Genomic DNA, 16,985 nt, shown 5'->3' with positions numbered 1-16,985 from the left:
AAAGTAGAGCAAGACATGCAGAGCTTCAAAATACCCTGGAGAAAGATCTATTTGCTGTTAACTTGGGAGTTCTAGGACTGCAGCCCTCACCCCGACATGGAATAGACACATTTCACCCTCTTTAGTCCACAGAAGTCTGGAATGTCCGTAGCCCACAACAGTGATGTTCCCCTAACCACAGCACCACAGAGACATAGCTCAGCTCTCCTGCTTTTTTCACCAAACCTTATTTTCTAGCAAAATTATCGCTATAACTATTATTAATTATCAACTACTAAGTTCTCCTCCTACTGTCTTTTTATGGAAAACTACATGGAAAGAGACAGTATCAGTTTTTTCCCAACTATTTTGGAATGAGCATCAGTGGTCCACATGCTCCTACTTCGGCAATAATGCCTTTCATCACATTGAAGAAACCTCATCTTTTTAAGGTCATGTTCAGAATCAGGACTCACTTACAAACCCACAGTGGCTATACAGGTACAGTGCTTTTCCCTTTCACGTTATAGCTGTTTATGCAAATGGCTAAACTGTGAAAACACTATTTTTTCTAAGAAACCTGCTTATGAGATGTACACATCACAAAGGATTTTTTTTTTTCTTTTCCAAGATAAGGAAGACTGGAAACCAGCATGAAATGGGAATGCACTACTTGGAGCAAAAACATCCACAATACACCTTTGTCTCCCTACTCAGACTGGCACCCAATGCACATTTATTTGCCATTGTGCATTCTGGTATTGCTTTTTTTTAAAAAAGGCATGCCAGATGTACAGGGGATGCGGAGCCTGAGGAAGGCTAATTTTGTCTGTGGCACTTGACCTACAGTGGTGGAGGCATCTGACGCAAGGGACCTGTCATCACCAATGGTGCCCAGTGCTTTGGGAATGGGACTTCTCCAAACCCTGCTGAGCTAGGAAGATGTGTCAGAACTTCAGCCAGGGCCAAAAATGACAACTGCACTGTGGGTCAGGGTCAGGCTGACATTCTGTGTAAGGAATTGGGTGCTGAGACCCCAGAGTGGGATTAGGCTGAGTGGCACAAGATTCAAGACAAAGTGTAAACACAAGCGAGGTACAGGCCATTTGGACCTGTGCTCATAACACTGAGTTGTACAGGCACATTGAAAGAATATCAGAAATCCAAGGAAGAACAGGATCAATTTGTGATACTGTCCAACATTATTCAAACAGCACCATGTAACATTTTTTTGAAGTATAAGGACAGAAAGAATTGTTGTTTATTTTTTTCCTTTAAAAAGAATGTGCACCTATATAACAGCAACAAAAACAACTATATAGGATAAGCTATTTCTATGAAGAAAGAATAAAGCATTAAATTTTGATATTTTTCTGAATTTATAAATCAAAATAAACTTTTAAAGCTTTCTTTGTTATTGGAATTAAAAGCATCAGTCCTTCCTTAAGTGTCTGCAGTACATAGTCACAGTCCATTAAGACAATATGTTAGCATTGCTCATAACAGGATGTAAATGAAATAATCAAGTTATCAGGACTATTTCAACATCAATAAAGCCTCAGAGCGATTATTATGTACAGCCATGACACAATACCTTTTTGCATACTTTCCCTGATCAGATTAAATTGGTGATGGATTCCTCGATGGCTCAAGTGTGCTCCAAGGAAAGCTAGAAGGTTGTACAGTTAACTCCCAGGGTGTAACTCTAAACCATACAACCTACTACCTCAACCCGGATGCACACAGCTTCCGACGGTGACCATATAGTCTTCTTCATTTCTTCAGCCTTTCTTTGATATGTGACAGCAGCCACAGACCTATATATTTCCCATGGGGGTAGGCTTTCAACAGCAGTTACTCCCCACTTTTCAGATGATAAGGCATACTCTTAGATTTTTCTACTGCAGAGGTAGAATTTCTGTTCTATTCTGTTTACATATGTATAAAGATATATACATGTGTGTTTTATGTGTGTATATATATACATACATATTTGATAGGAATAATGCAAGTCTAGCTACATTTCTGGAAAGAAATGACATTTTTGTCTTATTTTACAAATAAATAAAATATAAATCTCTATTTATTTTTCCTACATTTTCTGAATGTAATACCATGTAATGTTATATTGAATAAAGCCTGCAAAGCCTCATTGGAAACTCCACAATTCCCTCACATCATTTTGCAAATTTTAGTGAGCTATTAAGCCAAAGATGTTTAAAGCAACCAGTAAAACAACACATCGCTTAATCAAGTTTGAAGATAAGGCAATGGACAAAAAAAAGCATTCCAAAAACAATCTATAGTTTTGTACACTCAACTGGGCTTGTTGCCAAATACCACTGCAATCTGTGCTACACAAAATTTTGCCAGATCACCACACTGACACAGACCCATAGAAGCGAGCTTGTGCAGTACGTTTCGACACAAGATCGGATCTACGGGTTTATGCCAATTGGCATCGCTGATTAGTATTTTTCCCTTTAAAGTGAGATGCAGAAGACTTTAAACAAAAAAAACATACGAAGCAATGTAAGAACCAGAGTTTAAAGAGTAAAATTATTACCATGTATTGCAAGGAAGGCTACTTCAAACTTCACTGCATAAATGGTGGATGCATCAAACAAACCAAAGACTTGTAACTAGTTTGGGGTTTGAACAAGGAAGAGAAAACATTCTTTTTACAGACTGATAGCACAACAGTGTTTTGTTTTCAGCAGGAATTAATGTCCTTTTGCACACACTTTGCCTTACCGATGAGCTCTCAATTCCCAACAACTTGCATCTGACTATGGCATGCACACAGCAGGCAAGACTGGAATCCATAATTGGACATGACATAGAAGTGAACAATACAGGTTTGTCCTTTGTGTCTAAACTTATATCATATACTACAAACCAAAATAAAAATCACCCCACCAAGTCTGAAAAGCAATGAGGCTCAGTGGATTGCAGCTCCCATACAATGTTGTATAGACTGCTCAGATTACAGGGTATCTAAGTACTGCTTGACAATAACTTGTTGATTAAACAACACCTATTTACCAAAGCAAAATAGTTCATTTGTCTATTTTATTCACTAATCCTCCCATCAATGCTATTCCCTAATAATACAAATGCAAGCAGAAATGCAATCTTGCAAAACTTCAGGATTAACTCCTACCAAAAATGATTTCTTCTTGTGACCGGCAAGAAGTATGATACAAATTCTCACACACTGAATGGAGGGTGTCCTACGCAACTGACTAAAAGCAGGTCTTTTGAGGCAACAGCCTGTAATTCAGATAGATGAGACACAGATTCAGTTTTATAACTTATTATATGCTAAATAACAGCATTGATAAATTTTCAAGGGAATGAATGCTGCCAATAACAATTTTTTTTTAATCAGGGCGATGTTTCATTTTCTTGCAGACTGCTACATGTATTTCTACTACAGTAGTGACATCTGAACATCAGTAAATGGCTTTTTTTTCTTTTCTTTTTCAATTTAGTGAATAAAATCTTTCATGTTCAAGCATACCCTTTTGCATTAAAAAAAAAAAGTTTTTATTTTCTAAATCAGTCTATTTTAAGCCTGCTTTCACTTTATGTACAATACTTCATCATTCAGAAAGAATTATATTTCTATAACTGCTCTGTCTGTTGACACTAAGATAGAATATGTAAGACAAGGACTCAAACTATAATAGTTTTCCCAGTATCAGAAATAAGTATGCAGACTGCATATATCATTTACTAAATTATTGTAATATGTGCTATAAAATTGCTTCTATTTTTTTTGTGTGTGACTAGAAGAGATATTTCACATTTCAAAAATAATTGGTCACTGCATTATAGTTATATACTAGCAAATAGATACATGTACTATAAATACACTAGTATTACAAATATACTAGGCACAACTAAAGAACAAATGATGTCTCGATCTTCCCATTCACTCTAAATCTTCATAGAAAGGCACTGTATAAAGGCTACACAGACTGCAATATTCCCAACAGAAAGTAATCATAACAAAAGTTTAATACATATCTGTGAACTTATATTTGTAGGCTCTCTTAAGGAATGAAATTATTTTAAATCTAACCACTTCATGTTCTTGTCATTACCTTTATTTTTTAACAGAAGAAAATATTTAAGATCACTGTATTACCTTCGCTGACTTCTGGTATAATTAAATTCTTCAGCTTCCTTTTTCATTTTAATGTTTTTTCTTTCACTAAAATAAAAATAAAAACAAAACAAAAACAAAGTGAGAGAAAGATTTTGAAATACCTGTTTTATGTAAAGTGTTTTCAGAATAACATGAAACACAAAATTAGTAATTATGCCTTTGAGATATAAAACCGACACGCTGCTGACGCCCCTCTCAGGGCCATGGGAAGACATGCTGTGAACTCGTACACTTTGGCAAAGGGACTATTTCATTTCACATCTCCTAGTCTTCCTTCACCCCACAAATATTTCAGTTTTATTAGGAATTCCAGAAAGGAAGAGCATGCTTAACAAAACCAAATAGTTTTTATCCAATAGTGCATACGATGAGGTAATTTGGTCCAGAACCTCATAAAAATACTGGAATAAACTAAATGGCTTAAGTCAAGAAATGTTTGCAAATCTTTATTAAAAAAAAAAAGGAAAAAAAGGAAAAGATGTGATTACTATGATCAGATGTAGAAATTTTAAAAGTTCTTTTAAGTTAATACAAGTCTTGGTTTCTCCACATACTAAGGTACTCATGGCATACATAATTATTCTAACAAAACAATTGGGAAGGGCAGTATCATCATATATCTAAGAAACTTTTTCTGGTACAAAATGGGTGAAGGGAGGCATATGTGTCATATACATAAGGTCTCCGTTCAGCAATTTCCCAGAATTCATTGCAGAAAAACAAAAATAAAAGGTAGCAAAATTAGCACATAATCTTAGAAAGTTATTGTCTAATCAGTAATGAATAGGAAGTGGAATACACATTAAAACAATTCTATTTTGCATAGTCATAGAATATTTATAAAAACTTTTATTTAGACAAACACCTATCATGAACATTTTGAAAAGAAAAAAAAATCAGAGGTCCTCACAAAAAAGACATTGTAAATTTCAAAGTAATTTCTAGCTGAGGACATCTGTATTTTTACCATAAATTAAAAAGGCTAGGAAAATATATATATAAAAAAAATCCCAAGTACATAAAACACTTATTTGGCTGAGCTCTTCAAAATCTGTCAGTCAGAATGAAATTTGTTACACACCCTTCTAATTGCCTAGTAATATGTTACAACTGACAAACGCTTGAAGAAAAAGGCTCTACTGCAGCGTCATATGCCGAAAACTTACTTTCTCTCTGCATGCGCTTATCACAAACACTCTGAATGGGTATCTTAAATATTGTTTTCAGCTATTCCTGGACAAGTGCTGCTTCACTGAACATCTTAAAATAGTCACTGTTACTAGCTGCTAACCAGGCTTACTTCATGAATGTCCCGATAATGTGCCTTTTATTCCAGTGCTTATTACACTGATTTCTTTGTAATGGATTTAGATACAAATTGTAAAAACTCTTATATGAATTTACTCAATAATAACTTTAATATACTGTCTACAAGAGTAAACGTTTCTTATAGTTTAACACTTTTTTTTTACCTCTTCCCCTCTTTAGAAACTGAAAGCATGAGTCACACTATAAAAGAATTTACTTTCCTTAGCAACCAGATTAAATACCCACAACTTTCTTAGAGATAACCAAGCTTAGACTGAATAAATGTAACATTAAGATCTTTGCATAACTCCAGTGCTTAGCTAAGACAAAATGTGCCTAACCACTTATTTCTATAGACCCTCGATTTTTTGTTTACTTTCTATTTTTAGCAGTATTAGATCAAACATACACCCAAAAAATTAGTTTGAAAAAGTGTGAACAGCTGACTACATTAAAATTAACACCCTTAGATCCAAAACAACGTTTAAAACAGCTTTAAAAAAGAAAAAGAAGAAAAAAGAAAAAGAAGCTATACCTGATATGAAAGGTACGTTTTCACCCAGTGCCAAACACTGCTATACGAGCAGTAGTGAAAAAACCCAAGCAAACAAGAAATTAGTTCATTTTGTTTTTTTCTTTTTACTAAAAGAATCAATCTCTCAGGTTCATTTTGTTACACTGCTTTAAGCAGCTCTAACACATCCTGATGTCTCTGTAGTAAAACATGCCAGGTTTTGGGGTTTTTTTTTTTTTGGAAGCAGGATAGTCACTTTTTTTTTTTTTTTCTGCACTCTTGTATGTAGGACAAACTCAGATTTGTTTCTTCTTCTTAGGGCTCCTGTTCTTTCTCGGAAGAAGACCAGGGTGCCTGTCTTCTCTCTCTCTCTCTCTTCTCGGAATTCCAGGCACAAAGCACTGCGCAAAAGCTGCACCAATCCTTGCCGCAACTGCATGCACAGGACTAGAGGTGGGGAGAGACCAGAAAATTCACCTCGCCCCTGCGCCAGTCTTATAGATGGGGATTGCACAAATCTGCCGGAGCAAAGGGGTGAAAAGGCAGGGTGCCAGTTTGCTACACTGTGCTGCAATGATTTCATGTTCAGTGTTGTCGCCCCGTTTGCCCAGTTCAAATGCCTGTTCATTAAACAGGAGGAAGGAAAAAAAGAAAAAAGAAAAACAACCAAAAAACACCAAAAATATAAAAACAACTTTTATCCTTCAGACACTTGGGAGGGCAGTTCTAAACTACACATCAGCAATAAAAAAAAAGCCATGTACATTTAAAATGTAGTTATGAAGTACAAATATTCTGCTTATATTTTCTTTCTTTTTTTTCTATCTGGAGATAAGAAGCAGAATTTATCAGGCGTGAAAGGGACAGCCTCCTGGTGGTGTGCCAAAAAAGCCAGAATAAAGGCAAAGTTGTGCTTCAAAGCTCAATCGCTTGCTGAGTTTGGCTAAAGTCAAGTATTAAGATCCACCATTTTCTGAGCCATGCAAGAAAAGAGGAAAAAAGTCAGAATGGGCACTGCTTTCCAAGTCTCCGTTGGCACCATCACAAAATCTCAGCCGTAAGGTCACATGATGCTCTGCCAAATGTGGAGTGCATTCCCATAAACCATTCTGCTGATACTGCGAAGGCAGCTATTGTCTAGTTTATACCCAAAGTTCAGCCCACTCTTCATTGAATTAGCTGAAAAACGCATCACCTTTGGGGGTTGGGAGCCATGGAAACGTCTACCTGGCAGGCTGCCCACTTTTTCTGCCCATCAACCAGAGATGGAATTGTGCTGCCTAATGTAATGATGACGAGGAATGTGAAGAGTCGTCCAAAGTGAATCTGATTCTTGCAAAGCCTGCTTCATTTGCACAGCAAACCCTGGCTTCTTGTTGTTAAAAAGGGAAGGGGGAGGAAAAAAAATTAAAAAGAAAAAAAAAAAAAGAAAAGCGCCTGTCTCTTAAATGTAGCAATTAAAGGTCTAATAAACATGCCTAGTCTGCAACTTTCCTTCATAACATACGGAAACGGTTCTCAAAATAAAGCAGTAGGTATAACACAAGTTTTCTGATTTAAAGTAGCACTCACTTTTTCCCCCAGCTAATGTGGCATCCCCTGGACATTTTTGCTCCCTAAAAGAAAGAAAAAAGAAAAAAAAAAAAAAAAAAGGAAAAGGACACAGGAGATCTCTCATCTCTTCTTTTTACCTGTCTTTATTACGTCCTCATTTTATCTAGCACAAATTACACGTGTGTGGCAATACCCACTAGTAACAGTGGGGATGCAGTCCTGCTGCAATCTTGCTCAAAGCAGTCCCCTGAGAGAGCTGGTTCTGCTTCCAGCAGCACAAAACCCTTCATCGAAGCCCTCTTATCTTCACAAGCGAGCAGGACAGCTGGTCTGCAAGTTTGCAAACCATCACATTTGAGGCCAGTCAGCACCCTCCCTTCTTCAAAACGCATTTAATCTAGATTTCGTGAGCAGAGATGAAATCAGGAAGAATTTATAAAAGATGCAAGTGTCTAAATAGGCTAAGTAATAGACACAACTTTTCTGCTACGGACCTGAAATTTAGATTTTACCCATCTATTGTAAAATGTCACCTAAAATGTCACTTCCAAATGAAAATACCACGTAACCTACTGAGCCAGAAACACATGCCCTCCCAGCAACTAAAAACCTCATACAGAAGAATTTATCTTGGAGATCAGTGTTGTGAACAAATGAACAAAAATCCACTCACTGCTTCTACACCATGAAGCTTAATAGCTACTGCAAAAGAGATACTAAAAATGTGGTAATTTCTCTGATCCCCCAATTAATAAAAACGGAGCCATGGGAGGAGCCTCTCTACCTATTAGCATCTGTACAAACGCTCCCACGATGAGGAGGTTGCATGCTAAAGAGCTTACAGCTAAAAACCGGTAAGAAAGAGCAAACAAAGTGGGAGACAACAGGCTAGAAACCGCAGCGGGAGGACAGGAAAAACCATTCCCAGGGACACTGTGGGCTGTAACTCTCTAGCTCGGCTACTTTCATGTTTTGTTTTACAGTTCTTTCCAGTTTCACTTTATTTACCTGGAGGAAATTGAAGGTTCATTACCGAAGGAAGGAAGCGTGAGAACGGGGGCTTTGAAGTGGAGGAAGACAGTTACGAGGGCGGCACAGCCCTCGGAGGGAGGTCCCGAGGCTGTCCACCAGCCCAAGGGCTGCGGGGGCTGGCTGCACCCCCAGCCGGGACTGGGGCGGTGCAGTCGGCAGGCTGGCAGGCAGCACTGAAGCAGTCCCTGCCTTGCTCCCAGCAAATCCTGGAGACCTGCACCCGCGCTCTGGAGCGGGCAGGTGTGGCTGGGAGGAGGAGAGCGTTTGGGGCTGACTCTCTGGTAGACGAAGGGTGGTGCTGGAGGTTCCTGTAAGATGGGGAGAAGGAGCAGCCACCGCGGCCCAGCATTGGAAAGGGGCCGGGAGGAGGTGCTGGGTACATCGGGGGATGGGAGCGACCCTGCTCTGCCAGCTGAGCCAGTGCAATTGCGATCCACCCTGCGCTGGTCAACTGCTGGGAGCTGCCTGGAAGAAGAGAAACTTGCTATGACCTCAGTAAATCAGTCTACAGCTTAGTTCCTCTCTTTTACAGGCTTTGAGCTTTCCAAAAGCCAGCAGCCAGAGGCTGATGCAGTGACATGGAGCAAGCTAGCTCAAATGATCTTTTGAAGTGAAATGCCGTGCTCATAGTTTTGAATCCAGAGCCCCTTTTCCCTGTGAGTTTAAAGCTGGCTGCCTAGGTGCTACCAGTAAGTGGAAATGCTGTTTGTCACTCCAGCTATATGTTGGAGTGACAATAATCCCACAATTTGGACCACAGGGATTGAGTTGACTGCCAGGGATCACAAGCAAACTGTGTGTTGTTATGCCTCAGCCATAAAAATGACATATGGTGGATTCTCCCATAAAGATCATTGGGATTAGATAATATCTTTGAGATTATTTAAAACTAAATTAATTTCTCCAGGCTCATAAAACTCAGAAAGCCAATTCAAATGTCTTTAGTTAACAATTATGTAGAAACAGAAACCTGAGGTTCCATTTTTATCATTTTAGTAGGGTTTTTTAGAGTCAACAGATCAAAACAGATTGGTTTGGGTTTGTTTTTTTTTTTCTGCTTGTTTGTTTGTTTTCCTAATAGGACAAGAGAGACTGAGGCTCATTTCATTCCACCTTACATTTCACTATTAACCGTAAAAATACCTAGGCCACAATACATCCATGTCACAAGGGTGCATCCCACAAACCCAGATGCATTTCAAACCATGGTGAAAAATAATGGTTTCATTAGAATTGAGTTGAAACCTCCAAGTAAGCAACAACAAATCATATCCTGTTCAAATTTACTACTATTATCAGTGGTGATATGTGAAAAGGGTAAGGAAACAGCTCAAGTTTCAGATCTCGGAAGGGTGTTTGCCACTAATTACAAACAATAGGCAGTCAGAGCTAGGCAAATCTGAGCAGCAGCTTTTGAGGGACGACAGGCACAGAATACACAGAATTTTTATTTTCCACATGTGGAAAAGCACTTCAATATGTGGCTATCCCTCAGTAACAAGCATTCACCAATATTCAAGAAGGATGCTAAAAAGCTGTTAAAAAATCACTTGCATATGTGCCCGACAGCAATTAGAGATGTAGCTGAATCTCAGATTGCCTTGCCTATAAATTAATATAACGGCAACACAAAGGGAACCAAAAGTACATATCTGCAGGAGTGCTTGGCCCTGTCTACCCACAGCTGGAGGAGGCAGGGAGGCCATGTTGGAGGAGGCTGCATAGGGCTGACCTCTCCACAGGAGAAGAGGGCACTGATTCTTCTTCCACTGGGGAGTCAGGAAGGGGAAGGCAAAGAGGACAGGAAACGTGGGCTGGGCTGAGGGTTTCTGCTCTGTGCCTGTAATCAGCTCCCACAGGACAACCAGCACCTCAACCTTCGTAGGTTAATGGGCAATTTGCAAGCTAACTGGAAGGGAAAAGCTGGAGCCTTTCCCAGGCAATAGCAACCTGCTCAAGATGTGAGTGAAAAGCTGAGAGAGAACCAGAGAGAAATACAGCGATGCTCTCAGAATGAAGGGAGAGAGGGAAGAAGGGAATAGGCTCTTTCATATGATTGTTCTTGAACACAAAAACAAGATTATCAAGTACACCAATTTAGTTACTAAAATTAAGTTGGAAACACATAAAGTGAAGAAGACATGCACGTGCTGGACACATTTCTGTATAACTTTAATGTACTGTATGGCACAGCAGAACACAATAAAATGGTCTTGCTCTGCAGATTGCATTCTCAACGGCCCTAATAGATAGAGGTGACAAAAATTATCTGCAAAACATATGCAAATGAAAAGTTATTATCGGTTTGCTATTTTATTTTGTGATCAAATGGCACTCTGCTTTCTCTTTTTTTTTTTTTTCCTGCCTTAAAGTTAACAGCACCAAAGTAAGAGACTTAAGGAAGATGTTTTATGGTAAGAGCCAGAGATGTCTTACATCAGGAATTTAACTGTAATTTTTCCCTTTCGAAAATTTTCACGGTCGGTCTTGCTTTAAGTTCCTTCTCCTCTAAACTTTTTGCTGTGATATCTGCAACCTATTTAACTTTTGGCCACTTTGGCTGTATGGCTGGGTACCTGAACTTCACAATCTTTTTTCTTCTTTGAAAATCTTTTAAAATAAAAAGCATGAAAAACTGTTCAATGCACATCCAACACTCTTGTTCACACAATAAAAGCCTTCTTGACAGATGTTTTAAGAAGATCAGCTATTCCCTTAGAGCAAATGTTCATAAATAGCAAATATAATGAATTTAAATAGCTAATTCAGATGAGCGTTTGTCAATAACTATTCCACAGTATAAAGAAATCTCCCACTGCAAATGAGAGCCACCCTTCTATTCTTCACAGGGAAGCACATTTGTGGTGGAATAAGCAGCATGGCTGCTATGCTGAGGGAGGGCTGGGTCTGAGAGGAGCCCATAGTGAGGCCAAGCAAAACCCAGGCTCTATTGATATTCCTGTTTCTTAAAAAACTTAGGCTTTTACCGGTGATCCTTCAGGCACAAAAAGATATGACTCCTCCACAAACAATGAAACAGTAACTCAGACAGGTAAAAATGCTGCTGTGTTATATCAAACCAAACCTGATGACAGGAAGAGCTCTGACACAGACATTTCCTTCAGCATACTTGTTTCAGCCTCCATTTACTTCACCACTGTCACGCCAGAAACATTACAGAAGTTCAAAGCAAGAGGTACAACATTCAGTGCCCTCACATACACCAAGTCTTAGACATAGATAGAAAAACATTTACATTCCCTTTAACTCATTTGCCTCTTGCAGGTCTAAGAGCAAATGCAACTCAGCATTGTCATCACTATTCATCAGATAAAAAAATCAGAAGCATCTATTTTTTCCCCAAATTTAAAAGCGTTTAGCATGTCACTCTTCAATATGCCTAAGTATCATGGCAGTTAAATTTTCTTCCAGTTCTAAAGCCAAAGATACCAATGATTAACTTGTTTTCATAAACAATTTATCATTATTGTATAAAGCATAGAATACCTGACATATATTCTCATGCTCTGTGTTAAGTACACTGCGCTGAATCATAAGTACTACCTGGAATTAGATAATTTCTAAATAACACCTATGTAGTTTGTACCATCTTGACCACTATCTTTGAAAACCAAAATCTGAAGATACCTTGATCTAACTCCTGGTCACTGGAGTAGGACAGCAAGCACAGAGAATTAGCTAGCAAAGAGAGTAAACAACAAATAATTCCTTACACGCCTTCTACTTATGATAAACAAAGCAATGTTGCTTTCTTTCCTTAAAACCTCTTCAAGACAAGTATAGCCAGAATTGAAGTCAGAAACTGTTTCATCAGTTCCTGATTTAGCAGCATGCTCAGTGCCTAGACCTGCCCCAGTGTAACTCCAGTCCCAGTGCTCCCCTTCAAGAACTGCTGCAATGCTTAGTAGAGTTGCGCACCTACATATAAGGAACACCTTCACAACAGCAATCCTCTCCCTAGCTTCAGAATGAAAAAATCCTCATGGGTCCAGGATCGCACAGACATAACTCAGCAAAACCACAGATGGCTTCCTCTTCCCTACTGCCCAGCAGGTTCTGCACCAAGGATTCTTCAGGGCCACTTAATTTTCCTAGGACTCTTTCTTGACCTGAATATAAACCAGGAATAAAAAGGATGCCTCAACAGCATTCTTTGTCCCATTGATTTCTCAATCAGTGATAAACTGACTGAGAAATAAAAGTTTATGTTTTTACTTCATGCCCTTCCCATGCCGCCATGTACAAATCCTGGCTGCTCAGAACTTGAAATTTTACACAATGTTATTTAAAAGGAGTATTTTTCTTAGCTGTCTTGCTCTAAAAATAGTCTTCAGTGGAACATGCGCTGTGCCTCACCTATCCCTTAGCTGCTATAACTGACTACAGTCTCACACCTCAATATAGCACAGTTCAGTGCTCATAGGCAGAGAGAAAATAAGTATTTTTGAAACATGCTTAATTATTTCAGGAAAGAAGTTACATATGCCTTTAGGTCCATATATTCATACAAATCTGGACAGTACTTTCCAAAAGGCAGGTATATAAGTACACATATCCAAACGCACTCTGCACGTTTTTGCAATTTAATCACAAAAATATAGCAGCCTGTGCATGCACTTCACTAGGTTACATTCTCAGCAGTTTGAGTTCTGCTAGCTAAAAAAAACCCTGGTCAGGTCATAAATCTAAGCTGAAAAGAAAGAACATGTGCATGATAGCCCAGTGTAAGGTGTGTTTTTGATTCAGCAGGCTAAAGGATCAATTAGTTTTGAAGCAAAATGATTAAAATTGTATAGGGAACAGTTTTCTATATCCCACTTTTCAATTTCCTTACTGTAAATTTTTGAGTCTGCAAAATAATCTCATTCCAAGCACCACAAATCTTCAAATCAAGATTTTTAAGTACTTTTATGTCAGAGCAATTAACACCTTGTACATTAAAATGTTTTAAATATCCACTGTAGCTGTTTACTTCTTCAATATTTTTAGTACAAATGGCTGCTCTTTCAATTTTTTTAGTTTAAATTGGCATAATTTTGTGAGTAAAACCTACATTTCAAAATAATCAACATCCTCAGATAACCTGAACAACATAGAGACGGAAGCAGAGGAGATCAAAGGCATGGAGCCTTCTCGGAAGATTGAGCAGGCTATGAGTGATCAAAGGCAGGGGAGAAAGGACTCTGGATCTTAACTCCTGCTTCTACTATACATGTATAATTTACAGGTTATTGAATTGAGGGGAGGGGAGCTATTTATACATTAAATATCGGTTATGGGCCTGTAAAGTTATTTAAAAAAGAAAAAAAACCTGAACTTTGGTTGTTGAAAAAGTCTAGGCAGGATCTTCCACAATGCACTTTTAATTTTCTTTTTTTTTTTTTTCCCCCAAACAGAAATAGTGCTTTCTGTTCAATGAATTGGCATTTTCTGACAGAATCAAACAAACAAAAAGGCACACTGTGGCTGATTGGTGCCATCACTGAAGAGATAATTCACAGAAATAATGGAAAACTCATGTTCTGATTAAAGCACTACTAATTATATCAGCTTGCTTTTCAGAAGATTTAGAACACACATAACTGAAAATCTTTATCAAATTACAGTTCCACACTATCCATGTGAAATTCACAGTGTGCAGTCACATAAGGCAATTTCTTTAGTTTTAGTCCTACACATTTTTGTAATATTCCTGTGTACAACCAGATTTCCTTCTATGAGACTTTTCACAGCTTAGCAGCAAAGGGCACTCAACAGCACTGAGACGAGCTTTCATGCAATCAGTTTAGTATCTTAGCTACCAGATCCTTGGTTACTTGGTCATTGTTCATCTTCTCAGAATTAAATTCTGTACTGGAGAAAACATTTGCAATTAAAATTTTCCTAAAAAGAGAATCATCACTCCTAAGTTTTGATTTGGCAAATCAATTAAGAAAACTTTCTAAGAAAATCCTGAATAACTACATAGAAAATAGTTACCAAACAGTGTATGCACATATTCAATAAATAAATTCAACAATACACAGATTTAGTAATGATACATGAATTCATGTGATTCATGACTTTATAGCTCATTGAGTTTCATGATATTATGTATATCTGCTGCCCCAGTGAATATATAACACTATGAATTTCATCTTAATATCAAATTGTTGTTTTATTTTGATGGGGAGACAGGAGCTGCACCACAGCCAGTAATACCATAGAGTAGCTGAAAACAAATTTGAGCTTAAGAGATGGTTCTACTTCACACTTGACAGCCAAAGCTGCCGACCTGGACAAAGGGTTATGTATTATAAATAAGCACAGAATGATTATTGAAGAACCTGAAATACACCGAACCATTAAACAAAAGCAGATATCGCAGCCTGCTGGTTACTGGTTTACAATTTTCAATACTAAATGCCTGAACAGCACAAAGGAAATTTCAGAAGACCAACAAGGGTCATGTAACTTGAAAGTGTTTTTATCTTTCCTACTAATAAGCAGAAGACCTTTATTTCTTATTCCAAATTGTGATAAGAGTACTTCAGTTCTGTTTCAACGTCTTCCTGGAATTCTGAACTACTAGTAAATGTTTACACAGGCTGTATGGAGACTTAAGGACATTAAAGGGATTTTACTTTAAATTTGTGTAATGCCTAGTTCTTTGGGATCAAAGACAAGACTTTGCATTTCTTTTATTACAACAGCAATATGTAAAGCAATCTTTGAACAAGAGTGATCCAATACAAATATAACCCTAACCCTAATGTTTTTTGATCAGTACATCCTGATTTGATAACTAGGAGACATTAATTGTTCCAGTGGCTCAGACATAGAGCATCTACAGAAATGTGCACAGTCTAGGTGGAGGTAACTGTCTGCTTTGCTTTCCAGAAAGACTTGCCTGTTGAAGAGGGTCAGTTTATAACACTGTCACAAGACATTTGTAATGAGGTACGTTCAAAGGGTCGGCAGCTTCAGGGGATGTAAAGAGATGCTTCTGAGGATATTCTCCTGCCCTCTTTTGTATATTTCTCTGACTGTAACAGGAAATTAAAGGTTACTAATCAGTTAATCTATGAGTATGTTACTTTCAATTTGTTAAGAGATGGTTCATTCAACACAACTTCAGTGAGCTCTATTTGATTACATTTCTGCTTCCTGAAAAGGTATTTTTCTAAAACACTGTGGTAACCAGTGCTTGCGGAGCATGAAACCAAGCAACCAGATTTCTGGAATGCATTTCTGGATAGCTTTTGTCTAGCAGGAGAGAAGCAGAATGCAACATGTAGAAAACAGTGCCCTTGGTTTAAATGCAGTTAAGTTCTACAAACAGAACCTAGTTCTGTCCTCAGAGGATTAATAACACCCATGTGATTGTGAATTTAAGAAATAAACTTTCACAAGCAATGCAAATTTCCTATATGAATTTGAACAATATATACTGGATAAAATGTAATGTTGTACATAAAACATGCAGTAGTATTGTCCTTAATCCAGTATGTCCAGTGATAAACCTTTCATTTCCATGCTCTGGGAGACAAATGGATCTGTATAACATCTCCAGACCTTTATCATGTAAACTCTTACACTTTTGTATTGATCTTTACTACAATTGGCATTCTCACTGAAATTAGTGGAACCATCCATAACAATATAAGCAAGCATGCAGAAATCTGTTGAGCATGGGAGCCTTGAAAACAAGACATCTATAGCAGATGTTTGTTTCAATTATGTAAACAAAAAAAAACAAAAACCCGTAATGCAGTAAAGCTATAATTTACTGAGGCCTTTTGGGATTACCTAAACAGAAATATATAACATTAAGATGAACCAAATTGTCCATCAGTATGTCATCTTTCACCTCAGATTACTATTTTATGCTGGTATCTACTGACAACTTGTAGCAGTTTCAAATAAATAGCCAAATAACTTCTATATACATATATATGGAGGATCGAATCAATTACCTTCTTATCTACCTGGCAGTAAGTTGGTTTTGTCATGAATACGGCCTACGCATTTCCCTGAAATTCCTCCCCATTTAACCTCCTCAATCTCTCTTCAAAGGTATCAGTGATCTTTCTCATTTAGGACATAACGTGGATGTTTCTATGCCTAAACAAAAAGCGTCAGATCCCCAACAATCTTGGTGAAAAAGCATAAGTAATACTTTGCTCTCAAAAGATGTGGCAACGTACTAGAAGTACCTAATTATGAACAAGAAAACAAATATAGTGTTTGTATAAATTGTCAGTCATAATGTAAATCCTAATCACTAGGAATTTGTAAGCCAAATTTCTCATAGGAAATAATATTTTTGCCAAACAAGACTTTCTACCACAGCACTATTTCATTCAAATGTTTTGTGATTTTTATTCTGGATTTTCTTTTTTCCTGGGGAAGAAAAAATACGCA

The sequence above is a fragment of the Pezoporus occidentalis genome, unplaced genomic scaffold (assembly GCF_034315485.1).
Source record: "Pezoporus occidentalis ecotype Australia unplaced genomic scaffold, CSIRO_AGI_Poc_V1 ctg24, whole genome shotgun sequence".
NCBI lineage: Eukaryota > Metazoa > Chordata > Aves > Psittaciformes > Psittacidae > Pezoporus > Pezoporus occidentalis.
Note: the sequence above shows the minus strand (reverse complement) of the source record.